The sequence below is a fragment of the Schistocerca nitens genome, chromosome 8 (assembly GCF_023898315.1).
Source record: "Schistocerca nitens isolate TAMUIC-IGC-003100 chromosome 8, iqSchNite1.1, whole genome shotgun sequence".
Taxonomy (NCBI): Eukaryota; Metazoa; Arthropoda; class Insecta; order Orthoptera; family Acrididae; genus Schistocerca; species Schistocerca nitens.
Genome location: NC_064621.1, coordinates 143,845,714 through 143,868,646, shown reverse-complemented (window position 1 = coordinate 143,868,646; position 22,933 = coordinate 143,845,714). Strand labels below are relative to the sequence as shown.

General features: G+C 46.3%; 1 non-coding gene across 1 annotated transcript; it reads right to left on the bottom strand.

Annotated features, from left to right (window-relative positions):
- Window positions 1–6,173: 6,173 nt before the first annotated feature.
- Window positions 6,174–6,257, bottom strand: Trnas-gga (transfer RNA serine (anticodon GGA)). Its single transcript is given in 2 exon segments — window positions 6,174–6,208; window positions 6,218–6,257. It is a non-coding gene; the product is annotated as a tRNA-Ser (tRNA).
- Window positions 6,258–22,933: the final 16,676 nt, after the last annotated feature.

The window sequence follows — 22,933 nt, the reverse complement described above, 5'->3', positions numbered from 1 at the left end:
TTGCAGAGTATCCATGTAGATGTAGATGGAAATGGGTTCATCTCACCCCACATTCAAATGGCGTGCAATGTGGCTATGAGCGGGCCGTCGATCGCCCTGTACGGTTCTATGAAGGCGACGTTACTTTCGTACATAAAGTTCTTCTAGTTATCATGTGGGTGGTTTTATGCATCTGGCTCCCCGAGTTCTTGAATTATCTGTGATATGTTAGGAGCAGTGAATCTGACACCGATTATCATCCCACGTTGCAAGTTTGTCATCTCGGGACATGCAGCCAGATCCACTATGTGGCAGCCTCTAACAGGTAGTTAAGATGCAGTACCTACACCCGTACCATATGTAACATCTATCAGAAAACTTTGGGAGTCATACACAGCACAAGGTCGTATACATGGAGGAAGCCTGGAGATACTGACAGGTTTCAAATAGACTATATAATGGTAAGACAGAGATTTAGGAACCAGGTTTTAAATTTAAGACATTTCCAGGGGCAGATGTGGACTCTGACCACAATCTATTGGTTATGAACTGTAGATTAAAACTGAAGAAATTGCAAAAAGGTGGGAATTTAAGGAGATGGGACCTGGATAAACTGGCTAAACCAGAGGTTGTACAGAGTTTCAGGGAGAGCATAAGGGAACAATTGACAGGAATGGGGGAAAGAAATACAGTAGAAGAAGACTGGGTAGCTTTGAGGGATGAAGTAGTGAAGGCAGCAGAGGATCAAGTAGGTAAAAAGACGAGGGCTAGTAGAAATCCTTGGGTAACAGAAGATATACTGAATTTAATTGATGAAAGGAGAAAATATAAAAATGCAGCAAATGAAGCAGGCAAAAAGGAATACAAACGTCTCAAAAATGAGATCGACAGGAAGTGCAAAATGGCTAAGCAGCGATGGCTAGAGGACAAATGTAAGGATGTAGAGGCTTATCTCACTAGGGGTAAGATAGATATTGCCTACTGGAAAATTAAAGAGACCTTTGGAGAAAAGAGAATCACTTGTATGAATATCAAGAGCTCAGATGGAAACCCAGTTCTAAGCAAAGAAGGGAAAGTAGAGAGGTGGAAGGAGTATATAGAGGGTCTATACAAGGGCGATGTACTTGAGGAGAATATTATGGAAATGGAAGAGGATGTAGATGTAGATGAAATGGGAGATATGATACTGCATGAAGAGTTTGACAGAGCACTGAAAGACCTAAGTCGAAACAAGGCCCGGGAGTAGACAACATTCCATTAGAACTGACAGCCTTGGGAGAGCCAGTCATGACAAAACCATCTGGTGAGCGAGATGTATGAGACAGGCGAAATACCCTCAGACTTCAAAAAGAATATAATAATTCCAATCCCAAAGAAAGCAAGTGTTGACAGATGTGAAAATTACCGAACTATCAGTTTAATAAGTCACAGATGCAAAATACTAACGCGAATTCTTTACAGTCGAATGTAAAAACTGGTAGAAGCCGACCTCGGAGAAGATCAGTTTGGATTCCGTAGAAATATCGGACCACGTGAGGCAATACTGACCCTACGACTTATCTTAGAAGCTAGATTAAGGAAAGGCAAACCTACGTTTCTAGCATTTGTAGACTTAGAAAAAGCTTTTGACAATGTTGACTAGAATACTCTCTCTCAAATTCTGGAGGTGGCAGGGGTAAAATACCGGGAGCGAAAGGCTATTTATAATTTGTATAGGAACCAGATGGCAGTTATAAGAGTCGAGGGACATTAAAGGGAAGCAGTGGTTGGGATGGGAGTGAGACAAGGTTGTTGTTTTGGTTGGCAGGAGAGCCAACACCGTGTTACTAGAGGAGGCCGAAAGGCACGCGTTTTAGCTCACGCAGGCTGGCGTGAGGTCTGGAACATGACAAGGAAATTAGAATTTAGAAAAAAGGACGTAACTGGTGGAATACTTAACTTTAATCCATTAATGGTGAACGTCGGTCTGGACGGTACATGATTCACAACATCAATAGTAACTGATAATGGCGCCTTGCTAGGTCGTAGCAAATGACGTAGCTGAAGGCTATGCTAAACTATCGTCTCGGCAAATGAGAGTGTATTTTGTCAGTGAACCATCGCTAGCAAAGTCGGTTGTACAACTGGGGCGAGTGCTAGAAAGTCTCTCTAGACCTGCCGTGTGGCGGCGCTCGGTCTGCAATCACTGATAGTGGCGACACGCGGGTCCGACGCATACTAACGGACCGCGCCCGATTTAAAGGCTACCACCTAGCAAGTGTGGTGTCTGGCGGTGACACCACATTCCTCCCCCGCAAATCGGCGTACGGTTGTGGCATAAGGCTTCCGCCCGCCGTGGCGAGGACCCCATGTTGGCGTAAGCGACGAGGTGGGGAGCGTAACAACAGGCGAGACTGTGCCACCCGCACCCTGCCATTCGGACCGCGGAGAGCTAGGAAACACCTGAAAACCTGCTCCAGGGTGCACGCCAACAAGCGGTGTATGCGCCCGCAGAGAGACAGGAGGGGCCGAAGGGGTGACCTCCATCGGGTCGGGGCACCCGACGGGCGAAGACGACATATGGTCCGGAGCGAGCAAGAGTTCCATGTCGGAGGACATCCGGTCACGGAAAGCGATCGGCAGCGCGTGACCCAGGGAGGCGCCCGGCGGTTGCAGCAACGCGTCCACTGCGGGCGTCGCCGGCGGGAGAACAGGCGGCGGCGGCGATGGCGGCGGCGCGTCGCCATGGGGCAAACTGGAAAGCAGCGTCGGTAACACCTGGGTCTGAGGCGAGCCAGTAGATGGGTCACCAGGGCCCTGACCGGACGGCACCGTCGCTGAAAGCAGACGGGGAGCGGCAGATCCCGTGCGACGACAGAGGCGGAGCTGGTTGAGATGCCGGCGCACCTCACCAGAGGCCCCCAAAACCAGATACGTAGCGCGTCCGAGGCAGCGAAGAATGCGTCCTTCGAGCCAACGCCGTGAACCTCGGTAGTGACGATAGTAGACAACGACGCCTGGAGCAAAAGCAGGTGTCTGCCGCTGCACAGGAACCTGATGCGGCGGATGTAGCAAAGAAATCAAGGTTAGATGATGACGACCGTGGAGCAACTCAGCCGGCGAGCGACCATCTCGGGGCTGAGAGCGATACGAGGACAAAAAGAGCAATAACGCGTCCTCCCGAGAATGCGACTCTTTCAACATCTGTGACTTGAAAGTCCTGACCAATCGTTCAGTGGCACCGACTGTGGCGAAAACGGCGCGGATGTCAGATGTTGAATACCATTGGCCTTGCAGAATGACTGAAATTCTGCGGACATGAATTGTGGGCCATTGTCGGAAACAATAGTCTGTGGAAGACCTTCAATGCAAAAGATAGCAGATAACGCTTGGATGGTGGCAGATGACGTCGTGGAAGACATCCAGACAACAAAAGGAAAATTACTGAATGAATCTACCAGAACCAACCATCGAGCATTCCAGAATGGACCAGCAAAATCGATGTGTAAGCGTTGCCAAGGGGAAGTGGCTTTTGGCCATGCAAAGAATTTCCGCGGTGGGGCTGATTGTTGTTCGGCACACACCATGCAAGAAGAGCACATATTCGTAATCGCGGCATCGATTCCGAACCAAGTACAGTGCTGACGAGCAAGTTGTTTCGTTCGCACTATACCCCAATGTCCTTGGTGGAGAAGACGTAAGACAGAGGACTGTAACGAACGGGGGACCACGACCCTGGACTGATCATTATCAGAACGCAACAGCAAAACACCAAGTCGAAGAAAAAGTCTCTCCTGGTGAGCAAAAAATCGGCGAACCAACGGATCCCCAATCCGTGACTTTGACAAGGGCCATTGCGTAGCAACAAAACGCAGAATGGTAGCAAGGACAGGGTCGGCAGCTGTGGCAGTAGCTACACGACGAAAATCAATAAGAAACGATTCGACCACGGCATCAGTTTCCGAATCAATGAACATGCAAGCAAGTTCGGAGGAATCGAATGCTCGATCCTCAGCAACAGGCAAACGGGACAACGCATCGGCGTTTCCGTGCTTAGCAGTGGACCGATACAAGATATCGTAGCGGCACTGCGAGAGGAAAATAGACCAGCGAATGAATGTCTGTGCTGTACGTGGGGATACAGGCTTGTTCGGATGAAAAGGCGATGTCAAAGGTTTGTGGTCTGTGATGATGGTAAAGTGACGACCATACAAGAAATCATGAAACTTTGTAACACCAAATACGAGAGCCAATGCTTCTTTCTCGATCTGTGAATAATTTCTTTGCGGAGACGAGAGCAATTGGACGCAAAGGCAATAGGGCGATCGTGCGATCCATCTTTGTGCGCAAGCACAGTACCGATTCCGAAATCCGATGCATCCACCATCAACAAAAGGGGCTTCTGGGGATCGAATGGCGTAAGGTAAGTATTGGAAAGCAACGCCCATTTCAACTGGCGAAAGGTGCGTTCGCATTCCGTCGTCCAGACGAACGGAACACCTTTACGGCGTAAGCGATGAAGCGGAGCTGAAATGGAAGAGGCATGCGGCACATATTTATGATAATAGTTGATTTTTCCCAGCACACTCTGTAGCTGCTTCAAATTCTGCGACGAAGGTAAGTCTTGTATGGCACGGAGGTGCTCGGGACTAGGATGTATGCCTTGGGCATTGAGTACATGTCCCAGGTAGGGCAAGTCACGAGCAAAAAACACACATTTGTCCTTCCGCAAGCGAAGACCATTTTGTCGCAAGACCTGAAATAATGTTCTGAGATTGGCTAAATGTTCTTCTTCCGTCTTTCCGGAGATCTCAATATCGTCCAGATAGTTTGCTGCAGTAGGGACCGACGCACAAACAGTTTGCAGATATTGCTGAAACAATGCAGGGGCGGATGCACACCCGAATGGCAGTCGTTTGAATCGATACAAACCAAGATGCGTGTTAACCACCAAACGCGCTGGGAGTCTTCGTCCACTGGTATTTGCAAGTACGCATCTGCTAGTTTCAACTTCGAAAAATATTTACCCGGGCACAGTTTGTCAAAAAGATCTTCCGGGCGGGGTAAAGGAAAAGTTGCAATCACTAGTTGCGGATTCACTGTTGCCTTGAAGTCCACACAAAGTCTCAATTTTCCGGAAGGTTTTGGCAAAATTACTAAGGGTGATGCCCAGAGAGAAGCCTGCACACGTTCGATTAACCCTTGTGATTCCAAATCGTGTAATGTTTTTGCGACCTCATCACGCAATGTGTGGGGAACATTGCGCGCCCTGAAAAATTTCGGTTGCGCGTTTACTTTCAGTTCCAAATGTGCTTTATAGTTCGTAGCGCAACCAAGGCCCGGTGCAAAAATGTCTGCAAATTCTTCACATAGACGAGAAACACTGCCTGAAGGCACAGTCTGGTTCACTGATAGGACCTGATTTACTATAGACAAGTTAAACAACTGAAATAAATCGAAACCAAACAAGTTCACTGCAGAAGAAGAACGAAGGACGTAAAATGACACAAGTTTTGTTTGTCCTTTGCATGTTGCAAGAAGGCTGCACTGTCCTAACACAGGGATATCTTGACCTGAATAACTAGTTAACATTTGTGGCACGCAATGGAGGTGTGCCCAGCTGTTTGTACGTGTCTTGATTGATCAGTGAAACTGCAGCTCCGGTATCGAGCTGGAATGGTATCACTTTGCAGTTAATGTCAAAGTCTACAAAAAGTTTACTGTACTGCCGACGTCAAGAGCGACTGTCTCGTGCAACAGGAACTGATACTGGCACATAATCACTTGCGACTTGACGGGATTTCCGGCGATGTCGACGCACACTATTTGTTGGACGAACACAGTCACTGTTAGAGAGAGTGGCACTGAGCGGAGTGGAATGAACTACATGACTTTCCATGGCCGAAGTTTCACGAGCCTGAGTATCCTTGGTTCGAATTCGGCGCGAAGGAAAGGGCCTGGAATTGTTGTGAGTTTCCGATCTGAGCTTTTTCTGGCAAACACCCTGAACATGTCCTTTTTTATTACAGAAAAAGCAAATAGCCTGGCGTGACGGGCAATGCTCATGCGAATGTCTAGTAGCACACCGCAGGCATGATTTGTTCAAATGGTTCAAATGGCTCTGAGCACTATGGGACTCAACTGCTGTGGTCATAAGTCCCCTAGAACTTAGAACTACTTAAACCTAACTAACCTAAGGACATCACACACATCCATGCCCGAGGCAGGATTCGAACCTGCGACCGTAGCGGTCGTGCGGTTCCAGACTGTAGCGCCTTTAACCGCTCGGCCACTCAGGCCGGCAGCAGGCATGATTTCAGCACTGCATTTGCGTGCCCGCAAGGAACACGTGGCTGAGAGCCTGGCGGCAGCGGTGCGGCCGGGCGCGAGGGCTGTTTACTGCTCTGTGCAGCTCGCCCGGCGGGCTGGTTAACCTGACACACAGTTGGTGAAGTTTCAAATGATTCCTGAGCAAAGTCAAGTGTGTCCTGCCGATCCAATATGTCCATCACTTGTTGAAGGGAGGGATTGACTAGTTTCAAAATCTGTTCCCTTATACGAACATCAGAAACGTTCTGTGCAATTGCATCACGTACCATAGTATGTGAATAAGGGAGCCCACATTGACACTCAAAAGCACAAACCCTAGTAAGGTCTTGCAAGGTTGCAACCCACTCCCGATTAGTCTGACCTGCCGTACGTTTTGTACGAAAGAAGCTACACCTTTTCGCAACTACATTGACTCATTCTTTGAAATATGCATCTAATCCAGATAAAATTTGGTCGTAGGACAGAGTTGCTACATCACGTCGGGGAAATAAATTGACTATCACACGGTACGTTTGTTCGCCGACCGAAGGTAACAAAAAAGGCTGCTGCTCGTTACCTTGAATTCTGTAGGCGGCGAGATGGAATCCAAGTTGGCGTGACCTCCCCGTCCAGCTTTCCAGTGCTGCATCAAAAGGTCGAAAAGTTGGTGCAACAGCGTGCTGTGGCTGCATTAGCGGTGGAGCGGCGGCTGCCGCATCGTTTTGCATCGCACGTTGACCCTGGACGAGCTGTCCAAGGGCATCCAGTAAGGCCTGCGTCTGCTAATTCTGTAAGTGATAAAATTCGGACAGTACATCTGGAGATTGTGGCGAAGGCATTACACAAGTAAATCAGGGCAGTTTAGAGAAGAACGCGGTGTTGCCTCGTCGCCAAATGTTTTGGTTGGCAGGAGAGCCAACACCGTGTTACTAGAGGAGGCCGAAAGGCACGCGTTTTAGCTCACGCAGGCTGGCGTGAGGTCTGGAACATGACAAGGAAATTAGAATTTAGAAAAAAGGACGTAACTGGTGGAATACTTAACTTTAATCCATTAATGGTGAACGTCGGTCAGGACGGTACATGATTCACAATATCAATAGTAACTGATAATGGCGCCTTGCTAGGTCGTAGCAAATGATGTAGCTGAAGGCTATGCTAAACTATCGTCTCGGCAAATGAGAGCGTATTTTGTCAGTGAACCATCGCTAGCAAAGTCGATTGTACAACTGGGGCGAGTGCTAGGAAGTCTCTCTAGACCTGCCGTGTGGCGGCGCTCGGTCTGAAATCACTGATAGTGGCGACACGCGGGTCCGACGTATACTAACGGACCGCGCCCGATTTAAAGGCTACAACCTAGCAAGTGTGGTGTCTGGTGGTGACACCACAGTTGTAGCCTCTCCCCGATGTTATTCAATCTTTATATTGAGCAAGCAGTGAAGGAAACGAAAGAAAAATTCGGAGTAGGTATTAAAATTCATGGAGAAGAAATTAAAACTTTGAGGTTTGCCGATGACATTGTAATTCTGTCAGAGACAGCTGAACGGAATGGACAGTGTCTTGAAAGGAGGATATAAGATGAACATCAATAAAAGCAAAACAAGTATAATGGAATGTAGTCGAATTAAGTCGGGTGATGCTGAGGGAATTAGATTGGGAAATGAGACACTTAAAGTAGAAAAGGAGTTTTGCTACTTGGGGAGCAAAATAACTGATGATGATCGAAGTACAGGGGATATAAAATGTAGAATGGCAATGGCAAGGTAAGCGTTTCTGAAGAAGAGGAATTTGTTAACATCGAGTATAGATTTAAGTGTCAGGAAGTCGTTTGTGAAAGTATTTGTATGGAGTGTAGCCATGTATGGAAGTGAAATGTGGACTATAAATAGTTTGGACAAGAAGAGAAGCTTTCGAAATGTGGTGCAACAGAAGAATGCTGAAGATTAGATGGGTAGATCGCATAACTAATGAGGAGGTATTGAATAGGATTGGGGAGGAGAGAAGTTCGTAGCACAACTTGACTAGAAGAAGGGATCGGTTGGTAGGACATATTCTGAGGCATCAAGGGATTACCAATTTAGTACTGGAGGGCAGCGTGGAGAGTAAAAATCGTAGAGGGAGACCAAGAGATGAATACACTAAACAGATTCAGAAGGATGTAGGTTGCAGTGGTACTGGGAGATGAAGAACCTTGCACAGGATAGAGTAGCATGGAGAGCTGCATCAAACCAGAACTGAAGACCACAACAAGAACAACCAACACAGCACATCTTTAAATAGGATAACCGTTCGCATAACTTTTGGCCACACAGTTTAGTTCACGTACCGTTTAAATAATGTGCGTGCGTGTGTGTGTGTGTGTGTGTGTGTGTGTGTGTGTGTGTTTGTGTGTGTTAGCGAGAGAGAGAGAGAGAGAGAAAGAGAGAGAGTGAGAAGAGACGCAGACCAGTCACGAGTCTCTCCTATCTGAACTCCAGATGCAGATAGAGACCAGCCCCAGAAGTGCGTCGAGTTGGCAGCCGCCCGCCCGCTCTTCCCACAATTACGCGCGGAGGACACACCGGCGCCGCGGGGGATTAGCCGAGCGGTCTACTGGTGCTTCAGTCATGGACTGTGCGGCTGGTCCCGGCGGAGGTTCGAGTCCTCCCTCGGGTACGGGTGTGTGTGCATGTCCTTAGGATAGTTTAGGTTAAGTAGTGTGTAAGCTTAGTGACTGATGACCTTAGCAGTTAAGTCCCATATGGTTTCACACACATTTTGAACACACCGGCGTCTGGCGCTGCGGGAGGTGTAGAGCCGCCAGCGCCGCCACTGCCACGACGTCACACTGCGACTCTGCGCTGCCGAGCTGTCCGTGGAGCAGTGGCTGAAGAGCAGTGCGCGGCCGACCACAGTGTGGTCGTTTTACGACCTCTATAATTTATAAACTTTTGCATTTCTTCGTGTTTTCGTGTTCTGACCCGGGACCTCATTGTCCCCGACGGCTGACAGCGTCGCCCCGCCAAATCTCAAGTGCAGCCCCACTAATAATTCCTCGGTTTATTGTTTTTCTCTGAGCTGGATGCGTCGCCGTCGGATTGACCAATGAGGTCCCCAAAATTCACCGGTATTCGACTGAAGACCACAGTTTACAAGACACTGAGAGATTTTGAACTCGGTGGAAGTCACTGCTACTGGTTTCTCTGGTGGGGACCGCGCACTCCAGCGCTTCACCGATGCAGAGTCCGGTGCTTTCAGCGCTCGTATGGTGTTCAGGAGGCAGTGTAGTGATGTGCAATGAACAAAGACTTCGTTATGGTGACGCCGCCTGTCATGGAACAGGGAAGAAAAGATGAACACCACGTAACTGGTAACATTGGAAAATAAACTGAATTTCTCGGAATGCTCTTGCGACAAAACCATTAAAGAATTGCTTCTCTAATCGTGAGGTTTTTCATGCGTATTTTAAATAACAAGTTTTTGTTGTATATTCAGTGCATGCCGATAACGAACTACTGCTCCAATTCTTTTGGAGGCCAGAAACAAATGTGAAGATTCAATTTAAAAAATATTTCTCATCTGTAACTTGGCAACAGACAATATTCTGAAGAAAAAAAAAAGGATTTTATATTTTGAGCAAAGTCTGCCTTCGCGTATAAACGGGCATTTAACTTGATACCAGTTCAGCTGTCAGCAATGTTACAAAAAACTTTAAAAACCAAGCATTAAGTATCCCAAAACTACAAAGCATATGAACAATAAGATTGTATTGTATGTAATGCCCCATATATTTAATGGTTTGTTAAAAGTTTTGTCTTGTTAAATACACTACAGGAAATTAAAATTGCTACACCACAAAGATGACGCACTACAGACGCGAAATTTAACCGACAGGAAGAAGACGCTGTGATATGCAAATGATTAGCTTTCCAGAGAATTCACACAAGGTTGGCGCCGGTGGCGACACCTACAACGCGCTGACATGAGGAAAGTTTCCAACCGATTTCTCATACACAAACAGCAGCTGACCGGCGTTGCCTGGTGAAACGTTGTTGTGATGCCTCGTGTAAGGAGGAGAAATGCGTATCATCACGTTTCCGACTTTGATAAAGGTCGGATTGTAGCCTATTGCGATTGCGGTTTGTCATATCGCGACATTGCTGCTCGCGTTGGTCGAGATCCAATGACTGTTAGCAGAATATGGAATCGGTGCGTTCAGGAGGGTAATACGGAACGCCGTGCTGGATCCCAACGGCCTCGTAAGCAGTCGAGATGACAGGCATCTTATCCGCATGGCTGTAACGGATAGTGCAGCCACATCTCGATCCCTGAGTCAACACATGGGGACGTTTGCAAGACAACAACCATCTGCACCAGCAGTTCGACGGCGTTTGCAGCAGCATGGACTTTCAGCTCTGAAACCATGGCTGTGGTTACCCTTGACGCTGCGTCGCAGACAGGAGCCCCTGCGATGATGTACTCGACGATCCTAGGTGCACTAATGGCAAAACGTCATTTTTTTCGAATGAATCCAGGTTCCGTTTACAGCATCATGATGGTCGCATCCGTGTTTGGCGACATTCGGTGAACGCTCATTGGAAGCGTGTATTCGTCATCGCCATACTTGGCACACTATGCCTCTGTGCGTTTTGACCTACCCCCTGTGGCAGGTATTCCGGCTCATGGAGGGGTTATGTTGCTGGTCCGGGATGATATCTACTACGATCCCATCACATTGCACACCGACCTGCAGGCAGTTGTCGTTCGACTTAGTCTCCCCACTTTTACATATTCCATTTGTACCGTTTACACTCCATCGTCGTCTGCCGTTACTAGGGCAGACATGATGCAAATTATTGCTCAGCTACCTGCACCATTTTTGTTGACTGGAGACTTCAATGCCCACCATCCCCTTTGGGGCTCTCCAGTATACTGCCCGAGGGGCTCCCTCTTAGCAGACCTTTTCAACCAGCTCAATCTTGTCTGCCTCAATACTGGCGCCCCTACTTTTCTTTCGGACACAACTCAGGCCTATTCCCATTTAGACCTCTCTATATGTACTACCCACCTTGCACGCCGGTTTGAGTGGTACGCACTTTCTGATACGTATACGAGCGACCACTTCCTTGTGTTATCCATCTCCTGCATCATACCCCATCTCCATGCTTAACTAGTGGGAACATCTCCAAAGCAGACTGGGGGCTCTTCTCTTCCAGGGCGACTTTTCAGGATCAAACCTTCGCAAGCTGCGATAGTCAGGTCGCACACCTCACGGAAGTCATTCTCACTACTGCTGAATATTCCATCCCTCACACTACTTCTTCTCCACGTCGCATACCGGTCCCCTGGTGGACCGCAGCATGTAGAGACGCTTTACGTTCTCGTCGACGTGCTTTACGCACCTTTAAACGCTACCCTACGGTGGCGAATTGTATCAATTATAAACGATTACGTGCGCAGTGTCGTCGTGTTATTAAAGAAAGCAAGAAAGCCATCTGGGCTGCTTTCACAAGCACCTTCAACAATGTTACTCCTCCTTCTGTTGTCTGGGTTAGCCACTGCGCCGGCTATCTGGCACTAAGGTCCACTCACCGTTTCTGGCTTGAATGTCGCGAATGACGCCCTTGTGGCCCATGAGGATGTCTCCAATGCCTTCGGCCGATTTTTCGCAGAGGTTTCGAGCTGCGCTCATTACCACCCTGCCTTCCTCCCCGAAAACAGGCAGAGGAGGCAAGGCCGCCTAAAGTTATAATGCCCCATTCACCACGCGGGAACTCGAAAATGCACTTGCCCGGTCATGGTCCTCCACTCCGGGGCCTGATTCTATTCATATTCAGATGCTGAAGAACCTTCCTCCGGCGGGTAAAGGTTTTCATCTTCGTACTTATAATCGCATCTGGATTGAGGGTCATGTTCCCACATGCTGGCGCGGATCTATAGTTGTCCCGATTCCTACGCCGGGGAAGGACAAGCACTTGCCTTCCAGTTATCGACCCATTTCCCTTACCAGCTGTGTCTGTAAGGTGATGGAACGAATGGTTAACTATCGTTTGGTTTGGCTGCTCGAATCTCGACGCCTACTTACCAATGTACAATGTGGATTTCGTAGGTGCCGCTCTGCTGTTGACCATCTGGTTACCTTGTCGACCTTCAGTATGAATAACTTCTTGCGGAAGCGCCAGACCGTGGCTGTGTTCTTTGATTTGGAGAAGGCTTACGACACCTGTTGGAGGGCGCGCATTCTCCACACCATGCACACACGGGGCCTTCGCGGTCGCCTCCCTCTTTTTATTCGTGCCTTTTTAATGGATCGACAGTTCAGGGTACGTGTGGGTTCTGTACTGTCCGATGCCTTTCGCCAGCAGAATGGGGTGCCACAGGGCTCAGTTTTGAGCGTCGCTCTCTTCGCCATAGCGATCAATCGAATAATGGATTGCCTCCCAGTTCATGTATTAGGCTCCCTTTTCGTGGACGATTTTAACATTTATTGCAGCGCGCAGCGTACATGTTTCCTGGAGCGCTGCCTTCAGCGTTGTCTTGACCGTCTTTACTCCAGGAGTGTCGCCAATGGCTTCCGTTTTTCTGCGAGAAGACGGTCTGTATTAACTTCTGGTGCTACAAAGAGTTTCTCCCACCGTCCTTACATCTCGGTCCCGTTGCTCTCCCATTCGTGGAGACAACAAAATTTTTAGGTCTTACATTTGACAGGAAACCTAGCTGGTCTCCACATGTCATATTTGGCTGCCCGTTGTACCCGTTCCTTAAATGTCCTCCGTGTTCTCAGCGGCACGTCGTGGGGAGCGGATCGAACCGTCCTACTTCGCCTATATCGGTCGATCGTCCGCTCAAAGCTGGATTATGGGAGCTTTGTATACTTCTCTGCACGGCCGTCCATTTTACGCCGCCTTAACTCTATACAACATTGGGGGTTACGTCTTGCGATCGGAGCGTTCTATACTAGTTCCGTCGAGAGTCTTCATGCTGAAGCCGGTGAATTGCCACTAACCTTCCGGCGCGATGTACTGCTTTGTCGGTATGCCTGTCGGCTATTTTCAACGTCCGACTACCCGTCTTATCGTTCCTTTTTTGATGACTCTCTCGACCGTCAATACGGGTTGTATGTATCTGCCCTGCTACCCCCTGGAGTTCGCTTTCGTCGCCTCCTTCAGCACCTTGATTTTTCACTCCCGGCAACCTTTCGAGTGGGCGAGAGCCAAACGCCACCCTGGCTCCAGGCTCAGGTTCGCGTTCACCTTGACCTCTGCTCGCTCCCAAAGGAGGTTACCCCCGGTTCAGTCTACCACTCCCGTTTTATCGAACTTCGTTCGAAGTTCATTAATATGACCTTCATTTATACAGATGGCTCTAAGACCAATGACGGTGTCGGTTTTTCTTTTATTGTCGGGCACACAGTTTGAAATACTGGCGCCATGGCCATTGTTCGGTCTTCACAGCTGAGCTATTTGCCCTCTATCAGGCTGTTCTTTACATCCGCCACCACCGACATTCTGCTTATGTCCTCTACTCTGATTCTCTGAGCGCCATCCAGAGCCTCAGTGATCCGTATCCAGTTCACCCTTTCGTGCACCGGATCCAACGCTCTCTTCAGCAGCTGGCGGACGACGGTTCTCCGGTTACCTTTATGTGGGTTCCTGGCCATGTCGGTATCCCTGCGAACGAGGCTGCAGATGCCGCGGCCAAGGCTGCGGTCCTCCAGCCTCGGACAGCTTCTTGTTGTGTGCCTTCATCTGATTTTAGCAGAGTAATTTGTCAGCGCATTTTATCGCTGTGGCATGCCGATTGGGATACACTTACTGAAAACAAGCTTCGGGCCTTGAAACCTCTCCCCACGGCTTGGACGACCTCTTCACGTCCTTCTCGGCGGGAGGAGGTCGTTTTGGCCCGGTTACGAATTGGACACTGCCGGTTCAGCCATCGCCATCTGCTGACGGCTGCGCCGGCGCTGCTCTGCCCATGTGGGCAGTTGCTGATGGTACGCCACATTTTAACGTCCTGTCCGAATTTTAATACACTGCGCATTGATCTTGCCCTGCCATGTACTCTGGATTCAATTTTAGCGGATGACCCAGGAGCAGCTGCTCGCGTTCTTCGTTTTATCCACTCGACAAACCTGTCTAAGGACATTTCATTATGCTGTTTTCTTTTAATCCCTTGCCTGTTAATGTGCCTTTTATAGTGTTGTCCTGTTTAGTAGCTGTTTTAACCTTGTGCCTCGCAGTGAATTCATAACTTAGTCTGGGCGCTAATGATCAATGTAGTTGTGCGTCCTAAAACCACAAAAAAAAGTCGCCATACTGGCGTATCACCCGGCGTGATGGTATGGGGTGCCATTGGTTACACATCTCGGTCACCTCTTGTTCGCATTGACGGCACTGTGAACAGTGGACGTTACATTTCAGATGTGTTACGATCCGTGTCTCTACACTTCTTTCGATCCCTGCGAAACCCTACATTTCAGCAGGATAATGCACGACCGCATGTTGCAGGTCCCGTACGGGCCTTTCTGGATACAGAAAATGTTCGACTGCTGCCCTGGCCAGCACATTCTCCAGATATCTCACCAACTGAAAACGTGTGGTCAATGATGGCCGAGCAACTGACTCGTCACAATACGCCAGTCGCTACTTTTGATGCACTGTGGTATCGTGTTGAAGCTGCTTGGGCAGCTGTACCTGTACATGCCATTCAAGCTCTGTTTGACTCAATGCCCAGGCGTATCAAGGCCGTTATTAGGGCCAGAGTGGTTGTTCTGGGTACTGATTTCTCGGGATCTATGCACCCAAATTGCGTGAAAATGTAATCACATGTCAGTTCTAGTATAATATATTTGTCCAATGAATACCCGTTTATCATCTGCATTTCTTCTTGGTGTAGCAATTTTAATGGCCAGTAGTGTAAATCACAATATGAGAAGCTTTAAAGTTATTTTTTATGTATTTGTGTGCAAAATACTACCGAAAATATATTTCTAACTACACAGCACAAAATTTGTTTAGAGACACAGTGTGCGACGTAAGTCAGTTAACTCCTGCACAGATTCACACTTCAGCAAACTAATCAAGTAATTTCCACCACGTTGAAAAATTGCGAAACCTCTGCACAGTGAAATCTGTTTCGGAGGTGATATCAGAGATGATTTGTTACTAACATGTGACAATCTGAGCTTTGGCGTCATCTGTGCAACTTAACGGATGTGGTGGATGTAATTAAGATGAAAGACAATCTTTCATTGAAAACTTCGTGCAAATACAGCCACCATGTAGGTGAGCTATCTACAAATCAAATCACAGGTTAGAGGTGGCAGATTCTGTAGCTGACATACCTCCCAATGGCCGCCCAATCTATCTATCTACTGATGAAAATCTGCATCTCATTGCAAAGACTTTCATTCAACCACCAAAGAAATCTGGACAAAGAGAATCTAAGCAACTACAGAAGTTCAAGGAGAATGTTAAAAATATTACGTCTGAAGCCTACGCCGTAAACATGATCATTGCCGAAGACGTGAATTCTGTGAGTCGCCGTAGGTAAACTGAATCTAACTTTTGCAAAATAATCATGTGGTCTGACGCAGTAAGTTTTATGTTAAATGGAAGATTTAACAACTAAAACTGAGTGTACTTGTCTTCTGAAAGTGTTATTGAGGAGATAATTGTTTCTGGAGGTATGGTTTGATCTGGTACATGCAGCAAAGCAGTGAACGAACGTTACATTTGAAAGGTCTCTGTTGGATTCCTTTCATGCTTAATTTCTTAAATCTGATGTCATTTATGGAGTAAATTCCTCTCCTAAATTTACTGTGGCGTTTCTGACTATCTGGGAGGAGACTGAGTAGTGGAACGTGTTACTTTTACACGTAAACAAGAACAATCTGTCACACTACTACACTTTAAAGCACAGTTTATAGGTAATTCTAATATGTAATTCATGTCACACAGTCTCATACGGAACCTACATCCGCTTTCTGTTATATACTGTATATGATAAGATACTGTCATCCCCCTTCCCTTCTGTGTGAGAGGATGAATGATCAAATGTGTTTGTAGTTGCATGCTTGAGGGTAGCAGACAAGGCTGTCTGCTAGAGAACAGTAGGACCAACGTTGGAACAGGTAGCTACGGTTCCTAAAAGCAAAGAGGTTTCTATTCTTAGTATGGTCTGGTCCGTCCCTTGTCATGTTGGTATAGGAAGCTGCCCCTCTGGCCCCTTCCGTTTGTCTTTGTGAGCCACCCTCAGGGAAGCATGCTCGGTAGTGGCAGTTGCAGTCCGGCAGTAGACAGTTGCAGTCTAGCAGTAGGCAGTAGCAGTCTGGCGGTGACGAGCGTCTGAAATGGTAAGATCTCCGGCTAAGCGCGTGTCTGCTAAGTCCATAGGACAATGGATTTCTTAATTTCAGCCTAACTGAGAATTTAATCACCGTGATTTCAGGTTTAGCTCTAAAATATCTAATGCTATCTTAAATTGCAGCGGAGTGTAATTCTCGTGTGAAGTTCATATTATTTTCCGGTTGTTGCTTTGTCACTACTTTATGAGTAAAGTGGAACCACGTGTTGATCATTAACTCTAACTAAGATCAATCTTAAATGCAAATGCTTGTGTGATTATAACGTCTCGTCTTGACGATATTTTGCAATATAGCAACTTTTCTTTATGTTCAACCCACGTGGGGTGTACTTTGCGAGACCAGTACCACGTGCTTATATAACTGTTTGACCCATCAGGTTAATAGTAAGACGTTAGTAACCAGTTCAAGGTTTTTCTTTTGTCAATTGCTTTTCGATCGAATTTATTTTATTATCAAAATTACTGTGGAGTTATACGCTTTCTGTAAACCAAGTTGACCACGTGAAGCATGTGGTGTAATCATCAAAGTAGCCCTCAGCTATTCTTCTTGGGAAGATTTCACAAAGAGTTAATATGAATTTAGTATACCAGTGTGTGGTAATTACATGACGGACAGGATTGTGCTACGAACGTAAATTCTTTGGGTAAAAATTTGAATCTGTTTGTAGTGATTAACTTTCTCTTGCATGTGTTTCAATGTTCTTTGTGTGTTGTTTTATGAATGCAGTGATGTATCCAGTCTCCCAATCTTGACTCCATATTTTATGTGTTCAGTAAGATTCCAATCTCACATTTTCACAATCGTAAATAAGGCACCAGCTCAGTTATAACTCACGGATAATATGCTGAAATTTCAATGAACAATCTTTAAAATAAATTTGCAAATATAAACTGAATTCTTTCTTTTTATTTAAATTCTCCCGTTTATAAATATATATTACCGGTTGTTGTATGACTGTAAAAGATTATAATCAATGTTAGTCTGATTGGTAATGTGGTAAACCTAGACTAGTTACCTGCTGAAACAGTGTGCCTAGTAAACGCACGGTTAACTTCTCCCCAGACAGCTCACAGCTTGTAACCCGCTTTTATTCTACTATTAGCACCCGATATCAGCATACCAAATTAAAGCTAAAACGTTACACATTATTGATGCGATTGTGACTGTGGAAGCACGTCATGAAACGTTGAGAGAAGTTATTAACGTATTTAGTTAGACATACGCCTGTGCTTGAAGCTGTAAGTAACACCGTCATTTGGCAGCGAGGCGGAGTTCCACCACGCTATGAATGATAGGTCTGTGCATATTTAAATGACAGTTTTGAGGTGCAATGAAGTCGATCCGCTCCAAGAGCAATGGACCTCATACGGTCTGATTTTTCAATGTGGGAGATACTGAAAGACAACGTTTTCGCTACAAAACCATTAAAGCTACAGCATTTATGGAATTTGATTTAACAAGAATTTGAAAACATTTTTGATAATAATGGGAAGTCATACGACAAGATACGTAAATCAGTGTTTAAACGATGTGTTACATGCCTAGATAACAATGCAGGGCACTCGTAGCAGTCTGAGTAGGACAAATTACTTTGCATAAACTTTTAAACATACAAAACACTGTAGTGCATTTTCGGATAACGGACTTGTGTCGCACTCTGTATATAATTAAGATCAAGAAGGAGACATACTCCTGAAATGGATGGATTCCCTGTTGTATCCACGGACCCAACCAACTCGCGCACGCGCCCTTGACCGTGACATCGCTGGCCACAGTTCCTGTCGCGGCCGTCGGCGTCTCAGGGCGTTACCGGCGACGGAAGAGGTCGCGCCCTGGCTGAGCTCGGGTCCGCAGCGCCCTCTGCCTTTTGCATATAAGGAGGAGCGCTGGACAGTCTACTGTCGATTGTCTATTGCTAGCCTTTCGTGGAGTTTATAGCGGAGCCATTGCAGTGTGATATTTGCTTATTGTATTCGACTAGGCTCAGTACACGGATTACTTGGACTTGTTTGTATTGCTGGTGCACGTTTCGTCAGAAATAAAGATAAGTTATCTCTTCATTCTAGCTGGCGCTATTCTTGTCATTAATTATTTTTCGGCCAACAGACATAGCTACATCCTGGTCAGTACCCACTCTTCATACAATTTGTGGTGGCTGCCCCAAAAGTACCGCCGAGGACCTTGGGTTTGGGAGCCGTCACAAAATTCCCCATTTAATCAATCAGTTTAGGTCGTGTGTGTGATGAACTACATCCAACACAATATCAACACTGAAGTTTTGAGAAAACTGCGTATCAAAACCTAACTGTGGTGCCACGTCTCTTTTTATGTTATTTAAACATACAGCATCAGTAAACATTGTACGTACACCCAGTGGACGAAAACTTTTAATCAGGTACATATAATAACTCAGCCTGACCGTTACTGACTTTCTTTCCAGAGGGGAGCACCACAACGGATTTGAATTACTTCAGTCAGTTACCACGTAGCTTAAATTTTATTTACGGCAGCGGCGGCGTAGTGTGCAGATGTTGGCAATGACCGCTGAAATATTCGCTTTACAAGGATAATACTAATTTACTGAGCGGACGAGCGTAGCTCGTGGTCTCGCCGTAGCGTTCTTGCTTCCCGAGCGCGGTTCACGGGTTCGATTCTCGGCGTGTCAGGGATTTTCGCCTGCCCCGAGATGACTGGGTGTTGTTCTGTCGCCGTCATCATTCATCCCTATTGCCATCCATGAGGAAGGCAACGGCAAACCACTTCCATTATGACCTTGCCTCGTACGGCGATGCGGGTCTCCCTCATCGTCCCCTATTCTCTGTCAAGAAGCATGGGACTTCATTTCGAGCGCACGAGGGTACATACAAGAATCTGTCAATCACACAGTAGGAAAAGCATTAATTATTTACTTCACAGCCAGTCGCAACATTGACATACTACGCCGTCGTTGCCGTAAGTAAATTTTTACCATGCAAGCTCGGATGTATAGAGAAACTTCAGTCATTTTGCATATCACCCGTTCCACAAAAGTTTCGCGCCTTCACAAAGATTTGTAGTTGGGGTGTTATCTCTACTCTAGGTTTTAACTATCGACCGCCGATTCACTTCAGACGTCAAGAACTTCAAAATTTTCAATAATACTTGATCACAAAAAAAAATCAATAACGTCATGCAGTCAGATTCAAATTATTATTATTTCAGATATGCATTCACTTTAGAAAACGCATGATGGTTAAGTAAATAAATTCTCACGTCCACCGACGCATTTTATTACACCATAAGCATTATGTTAACATTGATGTTAGTCGTATGACGTCAATACAAGAACTAACCAATCATCATTACAATTTCCAATGCATCATTGATCGACCATCATTATTTTTGTTGTGAATAGTTAAATTCATTTCATCTTATGTAAATCAGAGCGCCGTGACACACGCCGACAGAATCTTGTCGCAGCGTGATGGCCTTCGCTTGGTGTGCAACAGTGGCCAGCCTTCCGCTTGGTGGCCGCGCCGAAGATACGGCCGATGTCTGTTACGGCGTTCTCCTTCGACATGAAACAGATACAAAAGAATCTTTTAAAAACACAACTGAAACTTTACAATCACACAAATAACACTAACAATAATTGTGGTGTCACCGCTAGACACCACACTTGCTAGGTGGTAGCTTTAAATCGGCCGCGGTCCATTAGTACATGTCGGACCCGCGTGTCGCCACTGTGTGATCGCAGACCGAGCGCCACCACACGGCAGGTCTAGAGAGACGGACTAGCACTCGCCCCAGTTGTACGACGACTTTGCTAGCGACTACACTGATGAAGCCTTTCTCTCATCTGCCGAGAGACAGTTAGAATAGCCTTCAGCTAAGTCCATGGCTACGACCTAGCAAGGCGCCATTAGTTACTTCATGAATCTAAAGAGTCTCACTTGTATCATCAAGAATGCTGTATACCAAAGGACGATATAAAAGTTAAGTGTTCTAGTAGCTACGTTCTTTTCTTTATCACATTCATCACGTATCCTGTTCCAGACTTCGCGCCAGTCGGCGTGTGTGTACGTGTGCCCTTTCGGCTACCCGTCTCTGTGGACTGGCTGCCTTGTCAGTCCACTACAATAATCATACGAATACTTGACGTCATATACGTATAACACATGTAATATGTCATTTCTTGCAAATTGAGCGGTAGGTGACATGTTGTAACTGTCTTGATATTTGGTTACACAACAAGACATACGCCTCGAACCAACTTTACACCACCGATTGAGCACCAGAGTACCATTTCGTCCACCATCACCTTGAATCCACTGTTAAATTGAAGCCACGTTAATCGTTGTACCTGATTTCATTTTTCCGTCTACACAGGGGATACCCCAACAGCTGGGGGATACCCGGCAGGCTCATGGGTTTCAGTGTGCAGAGGAGCGAACTTGTTCAGTTCTTCCCGTTCTCCACTAACAAGGGGAAAGCCTCAAACACGGCAACCGACTGGGATCGTACTTGGCATATCGCTTGTGTACAACCTGAAATGAAAGACTCTAACAAAATTTGGTTCATCACCTCTCCGCTTTAGAGAAAATCACCTCTAACGTTCATGAAGAGCAATCGACTCAAAATTTACAGGCTCTAAAGACAGTTTAAAATTGTGCATTCTTCCACGTCATACTGGGGTCAGAAAGAGAATACTTTCATAGAAATGTGCCCGTTACGTTCCCAAAACGTGAAGGCTCTTCAACGAAAGCGCGGCCGGCCTAGCGGCCAAAGAATCTGACTAGCGAGCAGAAGGCCTGTGTTCGATGCATTTAGCAGTTTATTTTATATGTATTTTTTCCATATGCACTTTGATAGGAGCAGGATGGTTAATAAGGTAATGAATATGGAAGAATAACAAGACAGGCAAATTTCTCAAACGGCTTGGTTGAGTGAAGAATCAAATCTTCAAGTCTCGTATGAAAACAGTTCCGTTTAACACTGCTGCGAATTCGTCACGAGGGACCGGAGACAGCCGACAGCGAGATGCTTGTTTGCAACGTGGAGCGGTGCAGAACTTCATTTGGAGGTTTCAGAATTGCGAATAGTTTCCGGAAACCCAACGGAAATCCCATAACCGTTCGGTTGCAACAACGATACTTAGCATGAATCATTATCAGCTTTCAGCACCCATTATTCAGGCGATGTCATTATATGTGTAGTACGCATTAAAATCCATTTCCAAAAAGGAATATTTTTAAATGTAAACCACATTTGTTTTCCGTCAAATTGTCGGAATGAACGATGTAGTTGGGCGAAGATTGCATTCATTATCTGTTCTTTGTGTTGCAAATATATTTGCTTCTAATGTTTACGTGACATGTATCATAAAAAAATGGCTCTGAGCACTATGGGACTCAACTTCTGAGGTCATTAGTCCCCTAGAACTTAGAACTAGTTAAACCTAACTAACCTAAGGACATCACAAACATCCATGCCCGAGGCAGGATTCGAACCTGCGACCGTAGCGGTCTTGCGGTTCCAGACTGCAGCGCCTTTAACCGCACGGCCACTTCGGCCGGCCATGTATCATACATGTAGTTGTTTGAAAGGAACTGAGGACTTGTAACGAGTATGTGAAAGAGCTGTGGTTAGGTAACCACGATAAAAATTTTAATTTTTTAATAACACAAGTTATTTGGGAAATTTACCTGTCTACCTTGCTGTTGTTCCTTACTTATTATGTTATTGAACTCCTAATCCTAATATTTTCGGTGGTTGGTTGGTTTAAAGAGAGAGAAGGGACCAAACTACGAGGTTATCGGTCCCTTGTTCCTAATAAAACAATACCATAAGGGTGAGAATAAAAAGGACGAAACATATAACGCAAAACGGTAAGAAAGGAAAAGCCACAAGAACGAAGGGAAGGCAACGAATACTAAAAGGAACAAAAGGGGACAAGAAAACAACAGACAGACGCTAGAAACAGAGGGGACTAAAACATGAAAGCAGATTACAGTGGCTGGCCAACCATGAGAATAAAAAGGGAAGCCAGCCACTCTGTAACACATTGAAACCTCCACCCTAAATGCACTAAGGTGGAGAACATGGAGGAACAAAGGACATGCGACAAAACCTACATAGAAGTATGAAACCCACTCTCACAGATAAAACGTAAAACTAAAGCTGCTGCGGAGGCATCGTCGCCAAACACCGAAGGCAGGGTGCTGGGAAAGTTTAAAGTCTGCCACAGAGCGGCTAAAAGTGGGCAGTCCAGCAAGAGGTGGACTACTGTCATTTGGGAGCCACTGCGACACTGAGATGGGTCCTCGCGACGCAGTAGGTAACCAT